General features: G+C 49.2%; 1 long non-coding RNA gene across 1 annotated transcript; it reads left to right on the forward strand.

Moving 5' to 3' along the window:
* The first annotated feature begins 692 nt into the window (after window positions 1–692).
* On the forward strand, window positions 693–17737 carry LOC119109113 (uncharacterized). Its single transcript, XR_005095394.1, has 4 exons — window positions 693–758; window positions 1673–1796; window positions 6661–6792; window positions 17601–17737. It is a non-coding gene; the product is annotated as an uncharacterized LOC119109113 (long non-coding RNA).
* Window positions 17738–17959: the final 222 nt, after the last annotated feature.

Raw genomic sequence — 17959 nt, forward strand, 5'->3', positions numbered from 1 at the left:
AAGCCATTAGCGGATCTGTCCGCCCCCAGCCCCTCCCCCCCCCCGTAGCGTCCGCGCGCGCTAGCGCCCACCGCCGCCTCCCAGGCAGTAGCTCGGCATCTGTTGAAGTTTGTTGTAGTTACCAAAAGTCTCTCAGCCTGTCGGAGAATTCTTGCCGTGTCTGCCGCCGTCTGGCTGCGCTCGCCTCCGTTGGTCGGCGCCTGAACCCGCATCTGGCGGTCACCGGCTCCTCCTGCCGCCACCTGTATGAGTCCGTTCGAGCTTGGCTAAACTAGTCTGTCGCACGAACGCGTAGCATCAGGCGGCTGGAATGGACGAACCAACGTTAGCTGACCAGATCTTTGAAACCATTCTCTCCGGATGTAAGCAGTTAGCGTGGGACCACCGCCACTAAGATAAATGCTTACTGTGTTTTCTGCCCGTCTAGCTGCAGTATTGATGGGGCCTGTGTCTTATGTGGCGGGGAGAGATGCTATTGTTTTTCTGTTGCTGCGAAAGGAAAGGCGAGTTTCTGCTCTGGCTCTAGCAATATGCTACTGATAGCTCCCTCCTTTGAAGTACAACGCATTGGAATGACATCATCATTGTAGTCTTTTCAGCTCGTCACTATTTTCCGAAGTGCTGTAAATGACTGCATGTGCCTCCTAGAAGTTGGAGCCTACTGCATTTGCTGATGTGGTGTATGTTTTTTGCAGATGCTGCAAAACTAGTTGGTGGAGATCAAGCCTGCTCTGGCTGGCTTCATCCTCTCACATGAAGTATGTACATCGCCCTTCACGCCGTCATGGAAATTAAATAGTTGATCAGATTATTCGTGCTGGTCCACGTTATTTCTTGCTACGTCCATGAGTATTGTGGCTATCATTCAACAGCTGACAGTCATCCTTGGTGGGACGCAGTTTACTTGTCTTGCCATGGGCGCAAATGACCAATGCAATCGATGCGCCCATTGGGCTTTAAGCCCAATCCCTTACCAACTAATTTAACATTTAAAGTTTTGAGAGCGTGCCATTCCAAAAGTGCTAGAGGGGAGCACGGAAAACAAATGCAAATGGGACATTATTGCACTTCAAAAGCTGTGTTATATTCCTGGAAGAGAGCAACCATTTTTCAAGTGTAAATACGCTTATTGCGTGACACTTCTAAATGTGTGCCCACCCGTAGCTGCCACTTCACGCCTGTGTGTGTGCCAGAAATTAGGTTTAAGTCATTCAATGATCTTTTCAATCAATGACCTCTGTATTGCCATGTTTGTTTCAATTATTTGAGTACGTATTTTTTCAATCAACGAATTAATCAATAAAAATAGTTTTGCATTGTTGTTTTATCAGGCTTGTACGAGCACAATTAAAGCAAGCACACTTGCTCTATCAAAGGTTTTTCTGGTGCGCCAAACACCTGCTCATATGGCATTGAGATTTTGAGATTCTACATTGCATTGCACCCCTGCTTGAGAGTCATCTGTCTCACCTTCCGTGGTTTCCACTTCATTGTTATGTTAATTTATGAGTTCAGCTGTGTTTCGGGCTTTAACGCACGGGCAGAATTGGTCTATCTTTATTTCAAACACCAGAACGGAGCACGACCTAATGAAAAATGTTTCCGGCCTTTGAAAACAGGCGTGTCTTCAACGGGATTATGCAGCGATGAGAACAAACGATGTGCATTTCAGAAGCCTATGGAGAAGAATTGGGAAGAAGAGTTTGCGTCTTGCTAAGCGAAATGGCTCAGTGGAGGACTGCTACAACACCTCGTCACTCTGCCACGTAGACGCTGGTCAGCCAGCCTCGGACCAGGTGAGGCCAGCTCTTTGTCGTAAATGTAAGGATTAACAAGTGTCGAAATAGCACGGTGAGGCCGCTCGCTGCATCATTACATAATGCACCACTATATTTATTTTGTACTTTAGAAATGGGGCGAACGTGCCATCCGCGTTGATCATAATAGCATGAAGGAGTTGCGCTCCCTCAATATTGTGACCTTGCTGTTTCGAGTTTCGATTTTTACACTTAATTGTTACGTGTTATCTCGACAAAAATACTCAGGAATGTTTGCCTTCCATCTATCTCTCCTTACGCTCAAGGACGTCACTTTGTATACTTTTGCCATTGGGTGAGGGAGCTTAGCCCCTCCCCCAATGCTGACTTGCCCCCCCCCCCCCCCCCCCAAGTGGCGCGCCACTGACACCCGCAGTAAAGCTGGGTTGCGCTGTCGACGCCTTCGTCCTCTAGCGACACAATGAAGACGTAACGACATTCCTAGACCGTATCAACATCTTGCGTCCATCCATCCAGTTCACTGTGGAATGCAACAACAGTAGCCTGCTGGCCGTTCCTGAATATGCAAGTCGAGAGAACCACCCGTAGGTCCAGGACATCGGTGTGCCGGAAACCAACAGCAACGGGTTGCCGCCTAAACTTCCGGTCGCATCACCCGGAGACAGCCAAGAAATGTGTCGTCAGATACCTTCAGCATCTCACAAACACCATTAGTAGTGAAGACGCAGCCTAGGAGGAAGGAAATCAACCACCTAACCGAGGTGTTCGGCAGAAATGGATGCCCGAAAGGGTTCATAGACCGCAAGCCCAAAGAGCATGCTCAACAGGCAGGGCAGCCAAAGGAAAAAATAACAGGGAAAGGATCATTGCCTTACAACAAGGACTTTTCAGGTGGGATCAGAATAATCTGCGAACGACACAACATCAGGATAGTCTTTAGAAGCAGCGGGGGGCTCTGCAGAGTACTTGCCAAAGTCAGATCACCGTCACCTAAGGAGAACACGAAGAACTGCAAATACGACATTCCATGTAGGTGTGGCAGGTTCACGAAGAAGAGACAAGTCACCCTCTGTCGGTCAGACTTGAAGAGTACAGAGAGGCAACCATCCGGAGTGAGACTCTGAAGTCTGGTGTGGTAGAACATGCGCGGTTAGACGGCCCTCTGCGACCAGCATGGGATGAAGTAACCATCATCGACAGAGAGCAACACTGGGAACTCAGGGAGATCAAGGAGGCACGGCACATAACATTGGCTTACAATCACTTGGTAAGCCAAATACCGACATCAGTGCAATAAGGCACCCAATTCTGCGGAAAAAACTTCAAATATCCTGTAGATAAGTAATATCATGTTCCAACACCGAATGATCGTCTATCTCGGTTTACTTAGTCAGTAGACCACTGTGCTCGTAATCAAGAAGAGCCTGGTTCGAATTCCAGTAATTCGAGGGAGATAATTCGGATTTTGACGCATACATGGCTGAAAGTCACACATCGTCCACTCCTTATCAGGAATCCAAAACACCTGATGACATCTGGAGAATTAACTGGCCAAAACGTTGTGTACGTGATAGCATACCACACTAGGGCGGTGGTGCGAATAATGAATGGCCACGAGCACACCATTCATCATGACATACATAACAATTGCATTCCTGCATTCATCTCTAGATGATATATGGAGCCCAGATTCTTGCTTCTTCCGGGTTGTGCGACATTGATGGCTGCAAAAGGTCGTCGAGCTTCAAGAAGCTTGGCTTTAACAGCTTGTAATGCAGCTCCAAAAACAGATCGTGGAAAGGAAGTTAATATGACCTTTGCATGACAGACGGGACATGGAGACACATGCAACTCATTTGTGCCTTTTGATGGCCATGACATAGCAGGCGAAGGGCAAGAAAACGCGTACCAGTAGAGAAATTTTAAGTGAGAAAAATCGAATAATGCAAAAGGAAATTCCACGAACAACTACCACATGGAGAATTATCAGTTAAATAATTTTCCTTTGGTGAAGCGCGTGGATTATGTACATGACCGGCAAAACAAAGTAAATTGTGTTATCCTGAATCCAATGCTGGAAGTTTTCTGCAAAATTGTGTACTCTGCTTGTGCTTTAAAATGAGAAAATTGTGCTTTAAAAAGCGAGTTCATTTATCCAAAGATGAACATTGAATGCACGCCACCTATTGGCCCCTCCAGTCGTGACGTGATTTGTCAGTAAGGGACAGCTACTGCGCCTCGGCTTGCGCATCCCGCGCATCTCGCAGGATTGGTTTGGCACGCGCCTATTGGCCCCTCCAGTCGTGACGTGATTTGTCAGTAAGGGACAGCTACTGCGCCTCGGCTTGCGCATCCCGCGCATCTCGCAGGATTGGTTTGGCACGCGCCTATTGGCCCCTCCAGTCGTGACGTGATTTGTCAGTAAGGGACAGCTACTGTGCCTCGGCTTGCGCATCCCGCGCATCTCGCAGGATTGGTTTGGCACGCGATGTGAGCCTTTGTGCCGCCAAGGACCTTGGAGGAGTTACTGTGGTTGACGGTAGCTTAGCCGCATCGGAGGTTGTCTATCCCGGCGTAAGAACGATGGTCAACTGTGTTAACTGTGCTTTTCCTTTCGAAATGCTTGAACGCTTTGGAGACAGTTTCGTTGCGCTACTGGTTTTGAATTGCTTTCGATGTTTCATCTTGATTTTTCATGTCATCCGTACGGAGAACCCATATGTGTTCTCTTATTGGTCTTTTCTCGCCTCGAAAGGAAGGTCTCGTTCACTACGACTACTCTACCCGCTCTGCTTACTTTCGAATTAGCGGAGGTTAATTGATCCATTAACTGTTTTCAAAGTTGGCATACGCGCTACTCCCCTAATGAAAGCTAACGAGATAGTTTGGCTAGTTAGCAGTTAGAGCATTACCGTAACCGTGCCCACCTTTTCACATACACCACTGCCTATATGGTATACATTATAGATATGACCGCACATCCATGACAAAATATGTAAAGAATAAGAGGAAATGATAACCACACAAGTGTCATATACGCCCCGAAGCGGCCATGTCTGCGGTATGTTTATTGTTTATGCACGAGTGTTTCACTAATGGCACGCGAATGCAAAATGGCGCTCAGAGCGCTCAGTATCGCTGCTCATGGGCTCGTTTGCATTTCAGTGCGTTAATAAGGCACGAAAAAATCATCAGTTGCGGCAATACAAATGCGATTGTCTCTTACAGTGTTGGATTTCAACCGGCCTTAACAAAAGGGCACTGGCGTTTCTCCGTGCCGCTCACGCAGAGTAGGCTTTCCCTACGCTTGGTGGGCGCCCGATCACGTTCAGATCCTCTGCCAGCGCTGATGGGCTCTGCCAGTACCGCGCACTCACTAAGGGCGGCTCCCGCACAACATGTAAAACGGAAAAAGTCAAACAACAAAAATGGGAAAGGGATAAAAGCTGAATTACGCTTTTTGGCTGTTGCGTTTACGTTTTACGTTTTGCATCTCTGGCCTCTCAGCATTTTATAGCACTCACTTGACTTATCTGTTTACCGCGGAAAACGTGAACTGTATTAAGAGTGTAGTTTTTAAGCAAGATAGGGCATGCCGATTATTATACCATTGTTGCTGAGCTGTAGATAGCGCACTGTGGGTTGATGTCCATTCATGTGCATTTGTGACGCAAGCATTGTAACAAAAAAGTTCGTTGTCAACATTCCAGAACACACACATTATCAAATGTATTGTTACATTACAGAACAACATGACGAAGCACAAACGCAAATCAAAGGTATTGTCTTCATAGTGTGAGGCAGGGAATGCGACGAGATTTCTTCCGCAGGAGCGGATGCGAAATTTGGGCATGCTGAGAAGGATGTCGAGAAAACCGGCATCTCAAATCAAACAGACGCGTCTGATCAACAATTAGTGCAAAGAACAAAAAAGATTGAATTCTCCCCTTAAGTAAGAATTATTAAATGACTTTCCAGGTCTCCAAAAATGAAAACTCTGAACTACGTATCATAAAAGCCCGCCAAAACCGCCCACGTTGCCAACAGTATCCTCCATAAGCACTGGAGCCTGTTCGCTACGCTTTGCGCGTCTGTGGGCTTAACAGCGATGCCTCTAAGCCCCTAATCATCGTCAGTTTTGACACTTATTGCGCAGAGGAACCTATTCGAGCCGTCTATTGACGCCATCCGTCGCAACTTCTCCGATCTTTCTATCTCGCTCGCCATGCGGCATGTTGCTATGAAACGTATCGAAAGTTTACACGACTAACTTTGCTGTTCTCATAGCCGTCGAGGCGCGACGAACGCATCGATAAGTGACAATAACGCTCTGAAGATCAGGAAAGTGCGTGGTTTTTTCGTGATCTGCGGTCGGGAATCAAGTTTGTCTTTACCCAGCGGATTTTGTCGGATCCAGCGGACAGGCCCCATGCGTTAATCCGAGCGGTCGGGTCATACTATTCGTCTTGAAAACATGGCATGGTGGTGCTAGCCGCACTGAGCCGTCCTGAGGCATTCTCGCTGCCCCTCTGGCTAATGTCTTGCTATAAGGTATATCCATGCTTTCGTATGGATAAGTGTAAATGCTCGCGGCCGCACGATTCGTTCAGGTATGCAATCACCGAAGTACCATCTCGTTCAGGTATGCAATCACCGAAGTACCATCTCGTTCAGGTATGCAATCACCGAAGTACCATCTCGTTCAGGTATGCAATCACCGAAGTACCATCTCGTTCAGGTATGCAATCACCGAAGAACCATCTCGTTCAGGTATGCAATCACCGAAGTACCATCTCGTTCAGAGACTTGTTAACGTGCGTCTAAAATGTTGATCGTATGCATCTATATGTGCTAATGCTGGAATGCTTATCCCATTACCCAGGAGAGATTGGAGGTGGATACCAGTACAGAGTGCTCTAGCGAGGAGCCTCTTGCTGGGCAGCAAGAGGCGGCCGCTACCGGGAATCGTTCGATGGATTCCCTCCGAAATCCAGTGACAGGGAGCTTTGATAAGGTAAGAATTGTATGCTGAAGCTGTGTTGATGTATTTTTTTTCGATGGGGCCGTGCAATCGGGCAAGGGGTGGAGCAAACTTCTATCCCCTCTGCGCGTTTCATGTAGCCTATGAAAGATAGTAGATGGTGACGACAATGTTAGTAAGTGAGCTTGTTCAATTTATGGCACAACCATCGACGCCTACAGTGTTACCTGCCAGATGACATGATGATGCGATTACTTAAGTCGCGCTAGGTACGCATGTGCGTATGTAGTCAAGCACTGTATGCATGTGTCTATAATTTGTGTGTATGTGTCTCTTGCATGTAATTTGTATGGATCCGCCTCTGTCCGTTGACTTTCCGTTTTATGCTCTGACGATGTGCCGGAATAGTCATATGTGAAATGTGTTTGTGTAGGCACAAATTTTGGAACGTTTCACTTTCCACATCACCCATCCAGGATCGGTGGTGCCCCCCGGCGGTGCGTGGGGCAGGGAGCAAACCGGCCGCGGCCAAGAACTTCCCCAGCCCCGCCGAACCCAACATAAACATTGGGTGGAGCAGGGTCTGATGGGTGAATGCGGGCAAAGAAGCTCCTCAATTTAACTGGTGGACTTTCACACTCCCGTCCATTCACATCTTTTTTAGAACGCCTGGCTGGCGCATTTGCATATGAAAAATTGATGGTTTTAATCCCATCTCTCCTCACTAAACTGTATGCTTGGAGTGAGCATGATTGGGCGCCGAATGCATGGAATCTGAGTGGATTAATTAAAGACGAGGAGAGGGGAGCTCCCAGCGTTGATATTCAGCGGGCCCTTGCCAATGTCATTTGCCGGCTGCGTGGGATCCCTGCCAATTTTGGCGTACCATGGGATTCAGGACGATAAACTTTTTGCAATGTATCTGGTTCTGCTTTTGCGCCGTTTAAATATTATCACCAACCAAACGTTGGAGGTAAGATTCCGTGATTTAGTTCAGGCAGTCGTATACGGGGAAATAGCCGTTCAACTCTCGCACCATGTATTGCATAAACTTTTCGGCCCATCGGTGTGCTCAAGACGTTATGTCAGACCCATGCTGGGAGAAAGCAAGCGCATGAAAAATTTTAGTTTCATGGTGGCGAGCAAGGAAGTGCGGGTGTCGATAGGCACGACATAATGTCTCCTCAACCCTGCCTCTCTCACTCCTTGTTGAGTTACGCGAGGGAGGTCGAGACACAATCGGGACTAAGTCGAGCAATCCAGAGGTGACGTCACCATAGGGATGCCCAGGGCATTTACTTCTTGAGGAGCATCAAAGTACGGTTTTTTTAAACGCCCGAAACCGATAAAAATCACTCTGCAGTCGCCTCACTCACTCCATCGCCCCCCCCCCCCCCCCCCTATCGCATGCTCCGGGCCTGTGGACCTGCTCAACACAAAACCTTAACCAATCGATGCGTCTTGGTCGATAGCTTGTTCTTTTAAAAATGATAACCCTCGGTCCGGTCACAAAAAGGTCACAAAACTGCCCCAATAACAGTTTGCAGATAACATCATGCTCCGAGTCCATGGGTCAGGTCGGCGAAAACCTTTCCCAATCGATGCACCATGGTTGGTAGCTTATCATTTCTAGAACATGCTGACCCTGGGTCAGGTGAAGCTATCATAGAACTATTTTTTGTGTTTTTTTGGGGATGACATTTCACGGTTTTTTGGATTTAAGTTTTATGGCATTTGACTAAGACCATCGCTTTTTCGAAGGATGACCTATCGATCAGGGCGCATCAGTTATTACAGGTTTCATGCCGATCTGTCCCATGCGCTCTAAGCCTGGGTTGTCTGCAGCCAAGTTTGGTTTGGGGCGTTTTTGGCGGTTTTTGACCCGACCCGATGTCACAATTTTACTGTAACGTTAGAATATCGATCATGCCGCATCGAGTAGTGAATATTTTGTGCTAGTCGTTCCGGTAGGCTCGGATCATAGGGTTGTCCGCTGCCAATTGTGGTGGTTTCAGCGTTCTTGTGACCTTCCATCTGACCTAAGGTCGTGATGGTCTAAACAAGTATAGCAAATCGTCTATGGCGCGTCGGCTGGTGAAGTTTTTGTAAAGATCATTCCCAGCGGCTTGTGGCATGGGTTCTTTGCAAACGGATTTCGCCGATTTGTGGCTTTTTGGTGACCCTTGACCTAAACCAACACCACGCTTTTCTGGACAGAATTTATTGTTAACCATGGCCCATCAAAGCACGAGGTTTTGTGCCAATCGGTCCCATAGACTCGGAGCATGGGGTTGTTTGCACCCAATTTTGATAGTTTCTGGCGGTTTTGGTGACCTTTGACCTGACCTATGAACATCATTTTCTAGATGGGATTAGGCATCGGCCATAATGTATCGATGGGGTAGGTTTTGTACCAACGTGTCGAATAAACTGAGGATGTGAGGTTGTCTGCGAGTTGATTCGTGTTGGTTTTTGGTGCTTTTGGTGACCTTTGACCTGACCCGCAGTGATTGTTGTCGGTTTAGGGCCTTGTTGGTGACCTCTGATGTGACTAATGTCACCATGTTCTAGTAACGATAGGTTATTGACCATGCCGCGCGTCGATTTGCGAAGGCTTCGTTTCGATCGGCCCCATAGACTCAGGCATGTAGTGGAGTGGGTCCTGCTTCAATTAAGGCGTAATAACCAGCTTGTGGTAATAACTGCCGGGGACGTCCGATGGAGCTGTCAAGCTTGCTATGTCTCGTGTTTCGTGGCGGAATTTGTAGGTTGAAGTTTGTGTTCTCCCCGACAACAAATTATTCCCGAGTAATAACCAATTCCATAATTTTACCGATGGGAGACACTTAGCCAGATCGATCACGCATGCAGGAAGCCGTAAGGCGATTCAGACTTCCGTGCTGAGGCAAGTTAACGGGCAGGGAGGAAATGTTGACCACTTTAAAGAATTTAGGCGCTGACTGCGAACGCTGCCCTCTCTGGCGTAGCGGCAGTTGGTGTGCTTCAGGGCATCCGGTCATCGTGAACGCGTAGACAGTTTAAAAGGCTATTGATCGGATAGAGTTGAACGCCGAATGGAACAACGAGCGCCCTGGAGCCCGAAGGACACAATGTTCGGCGAAAGTCTGCTCAAGATCGTGATCCTTTACAAAAGGTTTTAGTCAGGACATTGAAGCGGGTGGCATGCACACCGAGATGGCGCGGGCGCTCGGGGGCTCAAGGCAGCCTAGGGTGGATCGTCCCTGCTGTTTTGTATGCAACGACACGACATACGCAAGTGACGAGTGATGATCAGCAGTGGTCGAAATAAAAAGATAGTTCAGTGCGCAGAGAGTGGTAAAGGGAACGTTTCACATCGGAAGATATTGAAGCAAACATCTGAGATGATGGAACAAGCTCACTTTTAACTGTAGATATGCCTTAAAGTAGAAAAGACTGCTCTGGACAGCACATTTTCTCTGTTAAGTGAATATGCTCCTCGATATGTCATTGCTTGATTACGTCATAGTACACTGCACAATATTGATTGGGGGCCAAATGACAGCTTTTTTTAAATCGTGCTTACGAACGCCAAATATAAACGACTCAACCATTATGTTTTTATCGGCATTGATCGCCGTGTGACATATAGAATGGCACACTTTGAGTGATGGTATTATGACGACATATATGCCAAGGCGACCTTAAAATACTCTCACCCCAAAATTTTCTCACTTTCGCTGGCGTGTAGCTCAGAAACTGGAGGGGTTTTGATCCTTAAAAGGGCAGGGTTGTGAATTGCGTCGAAGGGTCTTCAAGATGGCTATTTCATTTGAAACCCCGATGAAAATGTTGAGCATTTTCTTTAAGGGCAGCGATTTTCAAATTGCAGCTGGTTTCCAGTATATTAAGCGCATGCGTCACGCTTGTCTCGTCCGCCTGTCCGCTTTGCTCTTCGATGGGTGCGTGAGATGAGGACGGCACATGCGCGGGTTTGTACTATATCCGACTATGACCTTCGGGTGTTGGACCCTGTCGTGCTGCCTGTCTCGCGGGGGACGCACTAAACCGGGCCTCACGCTGCCGCCGGCCGCAGCTGAAATGGATCGTAAATAGATCTATGAAATAGATCACGCGCTGTGGCCGATCGGGCCACAGCACGTGATCCTTTCCGGAGTCGTCGTCACCGCACGGCACCGGGTCCCATGTGGGTATCCAAACATCGATCATCCCCCAGCTGGACCAAAGTTTACGGGCTCGCACAGCTGAGTGAGACTTAGCGCTAGTTGAGGGCCCAGGGCAAGCCTGATTAATGGCCTTCACCGCCAACATTTCACGCCATGAAAGCACACGATTAGATTATAGATGGTCGGATACTGATAGATTGCTGAGAACCTATGAATATTTGAACAGAGATACGGGCAATGGCAGCAAAGGTTCATATTCTGCTTGACAGGACATGATATTCGAGCCTTTATGTGACCACTTATTTACAGACTTATATGCCCACCACGAATGCTGGATTAGCGATGCTGTTTGGCCGGACATGAAGAAAGATATAGGCGCTCTCATGAAGGATTTTAAATTTTTAGCCCTAAGTGATCTGGAGGTGAGAAATCTTTAGAACAAGAAAACCCTGTGTAGAGCAATAAAAGCTTGGTGGGACAGCATGTATCTCGAAACAGCAGTTTCTACACATCCGCTTCACACTCTGGCCGTGCGCCCGGCACCGTACAATCGCGGCGGTAATTTGTTATGGCGGCGCCTGCAAGCTGGCGTCGGCAGCGGCGCCCAGCCGGCTCCAGCGCGTCCGATTCATCAGAGCCGGTGGCGGCGTGCCGGCCCGTCTGTGGGCAGCGCCGGGGCCAACGAGCCGCCCGCCCCGGCGCCGATCGACATCAGCCTGGGTCGAGACCGGCGCCGGCTCGGACCGGGACCGGCGCCGGCTCGGACCGGGACCGACGCCGGCTCGGACCGGGACCGGCGCCGGCTCGGAGCGGGACCGGTGCAGGCTGGGGTCGGGACCGACGCCGGCTCGGACCGGGACCGGCGCCGGCTGGGGTCGGGATCGGCGCAGGCTGGGGTCGGGACCGGCGCCGGCTCGGACCGGGACCGGCGCCGGCTGGGGTCGGGATCGGTGCAGGCTGGGGTCGGGACCGGCGCCGGCTCGGACCGGGACCGGCGCCGGCTCGGACCGGGACCGGTGCAGGCTGGGGTCGGGACCGACGCCGGCTCGGACCGGGACCGGCGCCGGCTGGGGTCGGGATCGGCGCCGGCTGGGGTCGGGACCGGCGCCGGCTCGGACCGGGACCGGCGCCGGCTGGGGTCGGGATCGGTGCAGGCTGGGGTTGGGACCGGCGCCGGCTCGGACCGGGACCGGCGCCGGCCGGGGTCGGGATCGGCGCAGGCTGGAGTCGGGATCGGTGCAGGCTGGGGTCGGGACCGGCGCCTGCTCGGGTCAGGATTGGCGCAGGCTCGGACCGGAATCGGTGCCTGCTCGGGTCGGGATCGGCGCAGGCTGGGGTCGGGATCGGTGCAGGCTGGGGTCGGGACCGGCGCCGGCTCGGGTCAGGATTGGCGCAGGCTCGGACCGGGATCGGCGCCGGCTCGGGTCGGGATCGGCGCAGGCTGGGATCGGGACCGGCGCCGGTTCGGACCGGGATCGGCGCCGTCTCGGGTCAGGGTCGGCGTTGGCGCGGGTCGGGATCGGCGTCGGCCCGGATCGGGATCGGCGTCGGCTCGGGTTGGGATCGGCGCAGGCTCGCGTCAGGATCGGCGTCGGATCGGGTCGGGATCGGCGCCGGCTCGGGTCGGGATCGGCGCAGGCTCGGGTCGAGATCGGCGCAGGCTCGAGCCGGGATCGGCGCAGGCTCGGACCGGGATCGGCGCAGGCTCGGACCGGGATCGTCGCAGGGTCAGGTCGGGATCGGCGCCGGCTCGAGCCGGGATAGGCGCAGCTTTGGACTGCATCAGCGCCAGCCGAACTCGCCGGCACCCGCTCATCACCTAGCCGGTCGGCCCGGATTTCGGCCGGCAAAAAGGGCGCTGAGATATCACCAACGCCGGCGGTGTGAATGATCAAACCCGCTGCGGGCGCTGGCGGACAATAATGGGATCTTGACGTGGCTGAAATCCGAATAGTCGGCTCCTCATCGCTAATTGGATGTTTTCCGATAAGGCTGGAGCGTTGAGGAAAGCCTGCAACAGTAGGGATGAGTTCAGAAGTTCTTCACCAATGTTGCAAGGCCACCTTAACATGGGGATGGTTATACGGTTGATGTTTCGTAACAGGACATTACAGCTTAACATTTCTCATGTTTTATGGAGAGATTTCTCTTTATAAACATGTGCTGCTCGTAGCGATCTATGTGTAGACGGCCGCCACGTCGAAGACACCGAGGTTTTAGGTGCACTACATTTCATGACCGCCCATCGCCAGCACCGCGCCTCCACTCCTCGTGGACGCTGACGTGAAAACAACGAAACCTCGGAAATGGACAGACTAGACCTAGGACTAAACAGAACGAAAACCGACAGAGCAGAGACAAAAATTAGCAATACAAGATTAATACGATTATATTAGGATTAATAATAATATTAATAGCATGGAATTGACTAACACTAAATCCGACCTCACGATCATAGCAAAATAAGTGACTCAACAAACGAGAAGCGAGCACTAAAGCACGCTAGACATGCAAACGGTACACCGACTACATATGTGTCAGGAATCACCGACCCACTTCCTATGTGTGCCTAAGCGAATCACGTTATGTCGGCAACAGACACATTAAAGATCAGATTAAAGATATGAGCATACAAACAACAAAAAACTTCTCATTGATAGCACTGGCAAAAACCACCGTCTTTGCCTGGCAAAAACAGATCATCCACTAGCCGTTCAGAAGGCATAATTGATATTACACATGTGACCTACACCAATTACATAACAAATCACAACACTGGATGTCAATAATCTAATCCCGCCTAGTTTTATCATTATTATGTTTTTTGTCTGTGTGGTTTACTGGCGATGTTGTCCCAAATATGTGATCCGAATGCAGATTTGAAAACGTCGGTGTTTTGTGTGAGCATTGGGCATGTAAGACGAGTATCGTAGTCTTGGTGCCCCTTCCGTGAGAGGCATTGTGAGGCACCGGGACAGAGATGCTGTTGCACCAATGTACCACACGGACCGAATCCTGGAAACTTTGTTTGGGGCAAGACATTCTGTTTACTACATTGGTGCGTTTCTACATCTCTGTCTTGGTTAGGGTGTTTTTCATCAAGAGATCTCTAGTTTTGTGACTTTTGTAAAATATCTGAAATCCAAGCATATTCAGGTCTACTCCTGTTGCGTTTCCGGACAGTGAAGTTTTCAATCCTTTCCGTCCCATCTGTACGCTGAGTTCATATAGTTAGCGTGAAGGAGCTGTGAATGGAATTGGTTTAAGGTTTTTGACTGTGGTTTAAACAATCATCAAGCGATATATCTATTTGTCTAAGTCACCGGCCGTGTACCCGTTGTTCACTAGTGTTTATTTGACACGGACCAGGGGTGGAACTTTGCATTTCTTTGTGGGCCATTAGTTAGTTATTAACGTACCTTTAGACTGCTACCCCCTCCTATCCCCAAAGGTCTCTTTTATGAGCAACGTTTAGCGTATCTCAGAAAGCGGTTCCGATGGCCTGTCTTCAGCTAGGAATACGGGTGGGTTCCCTGTTCAGGTTTCCAACCGTTGGCTATAAAAGTGTAGCATATAATCATCTCAATAAATAACAGCTGTTTTCGAAACGCCAAAGTGGAACGGCTTACCTGCGCGTCAAGCTTTTTATGTGCATAACTGGCTGCATATGTGCGTTTTGTCACTTTACTCACCCCTCAGCCCGGCCCTTAAAATCTGTGTTCGTTCGATTACGAACACATGTAACTGCTAGTGTTGATACGTTACACAAAAATCTGCCTAATGCTGATGGGTATTGCGGTAGGAGTAGTCCAATGTACTATGTATATTGGTTCCTAACTTTCTTCCAAGAGCCTTAAATGAAAAACGCGGGCCAAAGGGGTGACGAACCTTTCCCATTGGCTGCGCTGACCTGAACTCTGGTCAGCAGCGCAGCCGGTCAAGATGAGAGAGGCGCACCGCGGTTAACAAATGGAGCTTGCTGATGGAAAGACAGTAGGGAATCAAAGTCGCCGAAATTACCCAAAATTGAGTCGCTGGACTTAGCCGCTAGCCGAGGCCTCCAGAGGAACACAACATGCATCGCTCCCAGCCCTGGTGCGGCAAGCCCTCTAACCTGGGCATCTGGCACAGAATCGACACAGGGGGCGTCACTGATGAAAAAGGATCCCTTACCGGCGCAGGGAGCTCGGCCATTGGCACCGAGACACCCACTTCTGCTCTTCAGCCCCTGGTTAAATCGGTGTGGAGGACCCCTTCATTCGGTACTGGGACCTCCGACTGACACAGGCTACTGTCTCATTGTGAGTGCGAACACGTGCACTTTTGTATTGTCTTGTTGGACAAGACAAGGTTCTGACCTGACCTGGTCTGCCCTGCGTTCTGTCCGATTGCACCCTTGGTCGTGGGCGTCTCAGGGCCCAAAGGGCCCGTCGAGACCTAGTGACCTAAGGACGGTTACGAGCTTCTTTATCACCGCATGGTGGCGCCGTTGAATCCTAGTGAAAGGAATAGTTTGGAGCAATTGTGTGCTACGAGAATTGAACCCCACAGGAAATGAGAGGTTTTGGAACCCTTCGTGGCGTCTCTCTAGAATTGGACGGCTCTTGAAAATGTAGGCCCGATGCACGGAATGGAGGCGTTCGGTATCTTCGCGGAAGGAGTCCGACCGACCATTTCGTTACGTAGGAAAGTGCAGAAGCTGTGTTGCCCTGATTTTAGTGCCCTTTGAAAATGAACATGCGGTGGCCTTTAAGTGACCAGTTTGAATTTGCTATCTCTTGGAAGCAAAGTTATGATGCTCCAAATAAAAAGTTTTGGTGACCCTTCGCCAGATGGACCGACCCGAATTTCGTGAATGGGAAGGTACCAAATTGCGGTGCCCTTGGAATTTGGTGTCTTAGACATGAACCTTTTAAGGTCCTTTATGGCTCCAGCTGGAGCTGAATGTCTTTGGAGAGTAAAGGTTACGTCTCCCCGAAACGCATGTTGTTATGCCACTTCGCCGAGCGGCGATGAACGAGTCGATCAGGAATTTTGTCGAGAGTGAAAGACGTAAACATTCTCATTAAAAACATACCTTATGGTGTCCCGAAATAATAGCCTCTTCACGATAACATTTTGGTATCCACGTAATTGTACCAAAAACCTCATTAGTGGTCCAAGGAGGTGGGTGACTTAACCATAACCCACTTCTGGATCCAACCCGCCTGCCCACCATTGTTTGATTACAAGTAGAAAAATGAGACAATCAACTTTTGACCCGTCCTGTCCTGGAGTATTGTCATCACAATATTCAATGAAGTATCTTGCCTAACTCCAGTGGCTGGTACTTCCGGGAAGAGCCCAGCAGGTGCTCAAAATTGCTGCCTCATGCTGTCGTTCCCACAGTCTCCGAATCGCTGTCAGCCTCCTGGAGCAGCCGCGAGACGGCACCAGTTGTGGGTGCGTGCGTTGTCGGCTATGACAGAGAGGTGTCGTGGCCCATTAGTGGCTAGTTTTTCCCCATCAAATAATCCGTCTTTGAACCAAAACACGATAGAAAATCCTTGTTTCATATTTTGGTAAGCTATGACAATATAACGAAACATTACTAAGATACTAACGCCCACCTGCTGTCTTGTGCTCATCCTCAAGAGATAAGTCCTTGAGGATGTGCACTGCTCAAAATGTTGAGTACCGTCAATAAAATCGTTGTTTAGCGCCTCAACGTCGTTCAATCAGTCCCTTTTTGTACATTAAAGGTGTTAACTCAAACAGTAACTGTAAACTCATGATACCGAACAACCAAAAACTTAAAGCCTTTCTTTCTCATCTCAAGTCCAACTTAAAACCACAGAATAAAGTGGACGAAGTCTGGGAAATACGATGGGTCAGGTTCATGGGCGCGGTCCCTCAATTGAAGATGTTATATTACACCGCTGACACAAATTAATAAATCACACAGACAAGAGACATGACACTGGAAAATCCACATGGAGATTAGATCATCAGCATCCAGTGTTGTGGTTTGTTATGCTGATTGTGTAGATCACGGAGGGTGATGTTAGTGACGCAGTCTGCACGGCTAGGGGATGGTCGAAACGGTGGTGAGTGTAATTGCATAAGAATGTATGATGTTTGTATCCTTATGCTTTAAGCTCTGATTTTTAATGTGGCGGTTGCCGGCATGAGACGAAGAGCTTTTTGCGACTGTTTTTGAGAATGAATACAGGACTTATCAAAAGTGTCAAACTGAGAATGTATCACGTGACACGTGTTTTTTGGTGAGACATTTTGTAATGTACCAAAAGATGTGAAAAGCAACGTTCGAACTATGGAAAATCTCAACCGGTTGTTATCCAAGAAAAAAATGCCTTTCTCTTCAATGGCCTACGTATAAACAAAACTATGCATATATATACACACACATATATATATATACATATATATATATATATACATACACATATATACATATATATATACTTATATACTTGCATGTATGCATAGATAGTAGAAACCCTTCAAAAATCTCATCAAATTTCTGGCCCTACGAAGTCTATACAAGTCAAGGCGATGACAATCACAGCATAACGTTCCCCTTTTTCTGGCGCCTTCAGACCCAAACGAGCCAGCTCAGGTACTCCTTCTAGCTCGGAGATGAGTGCAATGGTAACAAAACGTTATTGTGCGCAGACCATTTTGGAGGAGGAGGAAGAGGAAGAGGAGGCAGAAGATGGGGACCAAAGAGAGGCGGATGGGGCAGAGACCGAGGCACTGGCGCCAGCCACATCGGTGGAGGACTTGGATTGTGAAGGCTCTTCCAGCTACTGCTACGGGACACAGGTCAGCGCTACTGAACCGTCTAGTTAGTAGGTGCCTTACTACTAAATGGCTGCGTTTGTTTCCAGCGTAATGCGCAGCAAAATTATATGACGTATTGATACAGCCATTAACAAAATGAAGGTGCCTTGATCGTTGGAACCAACAGAGATGCAATATGCAGCACCAGCAATTATTTTTCGAGACAGGCAAAGGATCGCCACCAGCATCTG

This window comes from Pollicipes pollicipes, unplaced genomic scaffold (genome assembly GCF_011947565.3).
Source record: "Pollicipes pollicipes isolate AB1234 unplaced genomic scaffold, Ppol_2.1 Scaffold_7231;HRSCAF=8579_pilon_pilon_pilon, whole genome shotgun sequence".
Classification (NCBI taxonomy): domain Eukaryota; kingdom Metazoa; phylum Arthropoda; class Thecostraca; order Pollicipedomorpha; family Pollicipedidae; genus Pollicipes; species Pollicipes pollicipes.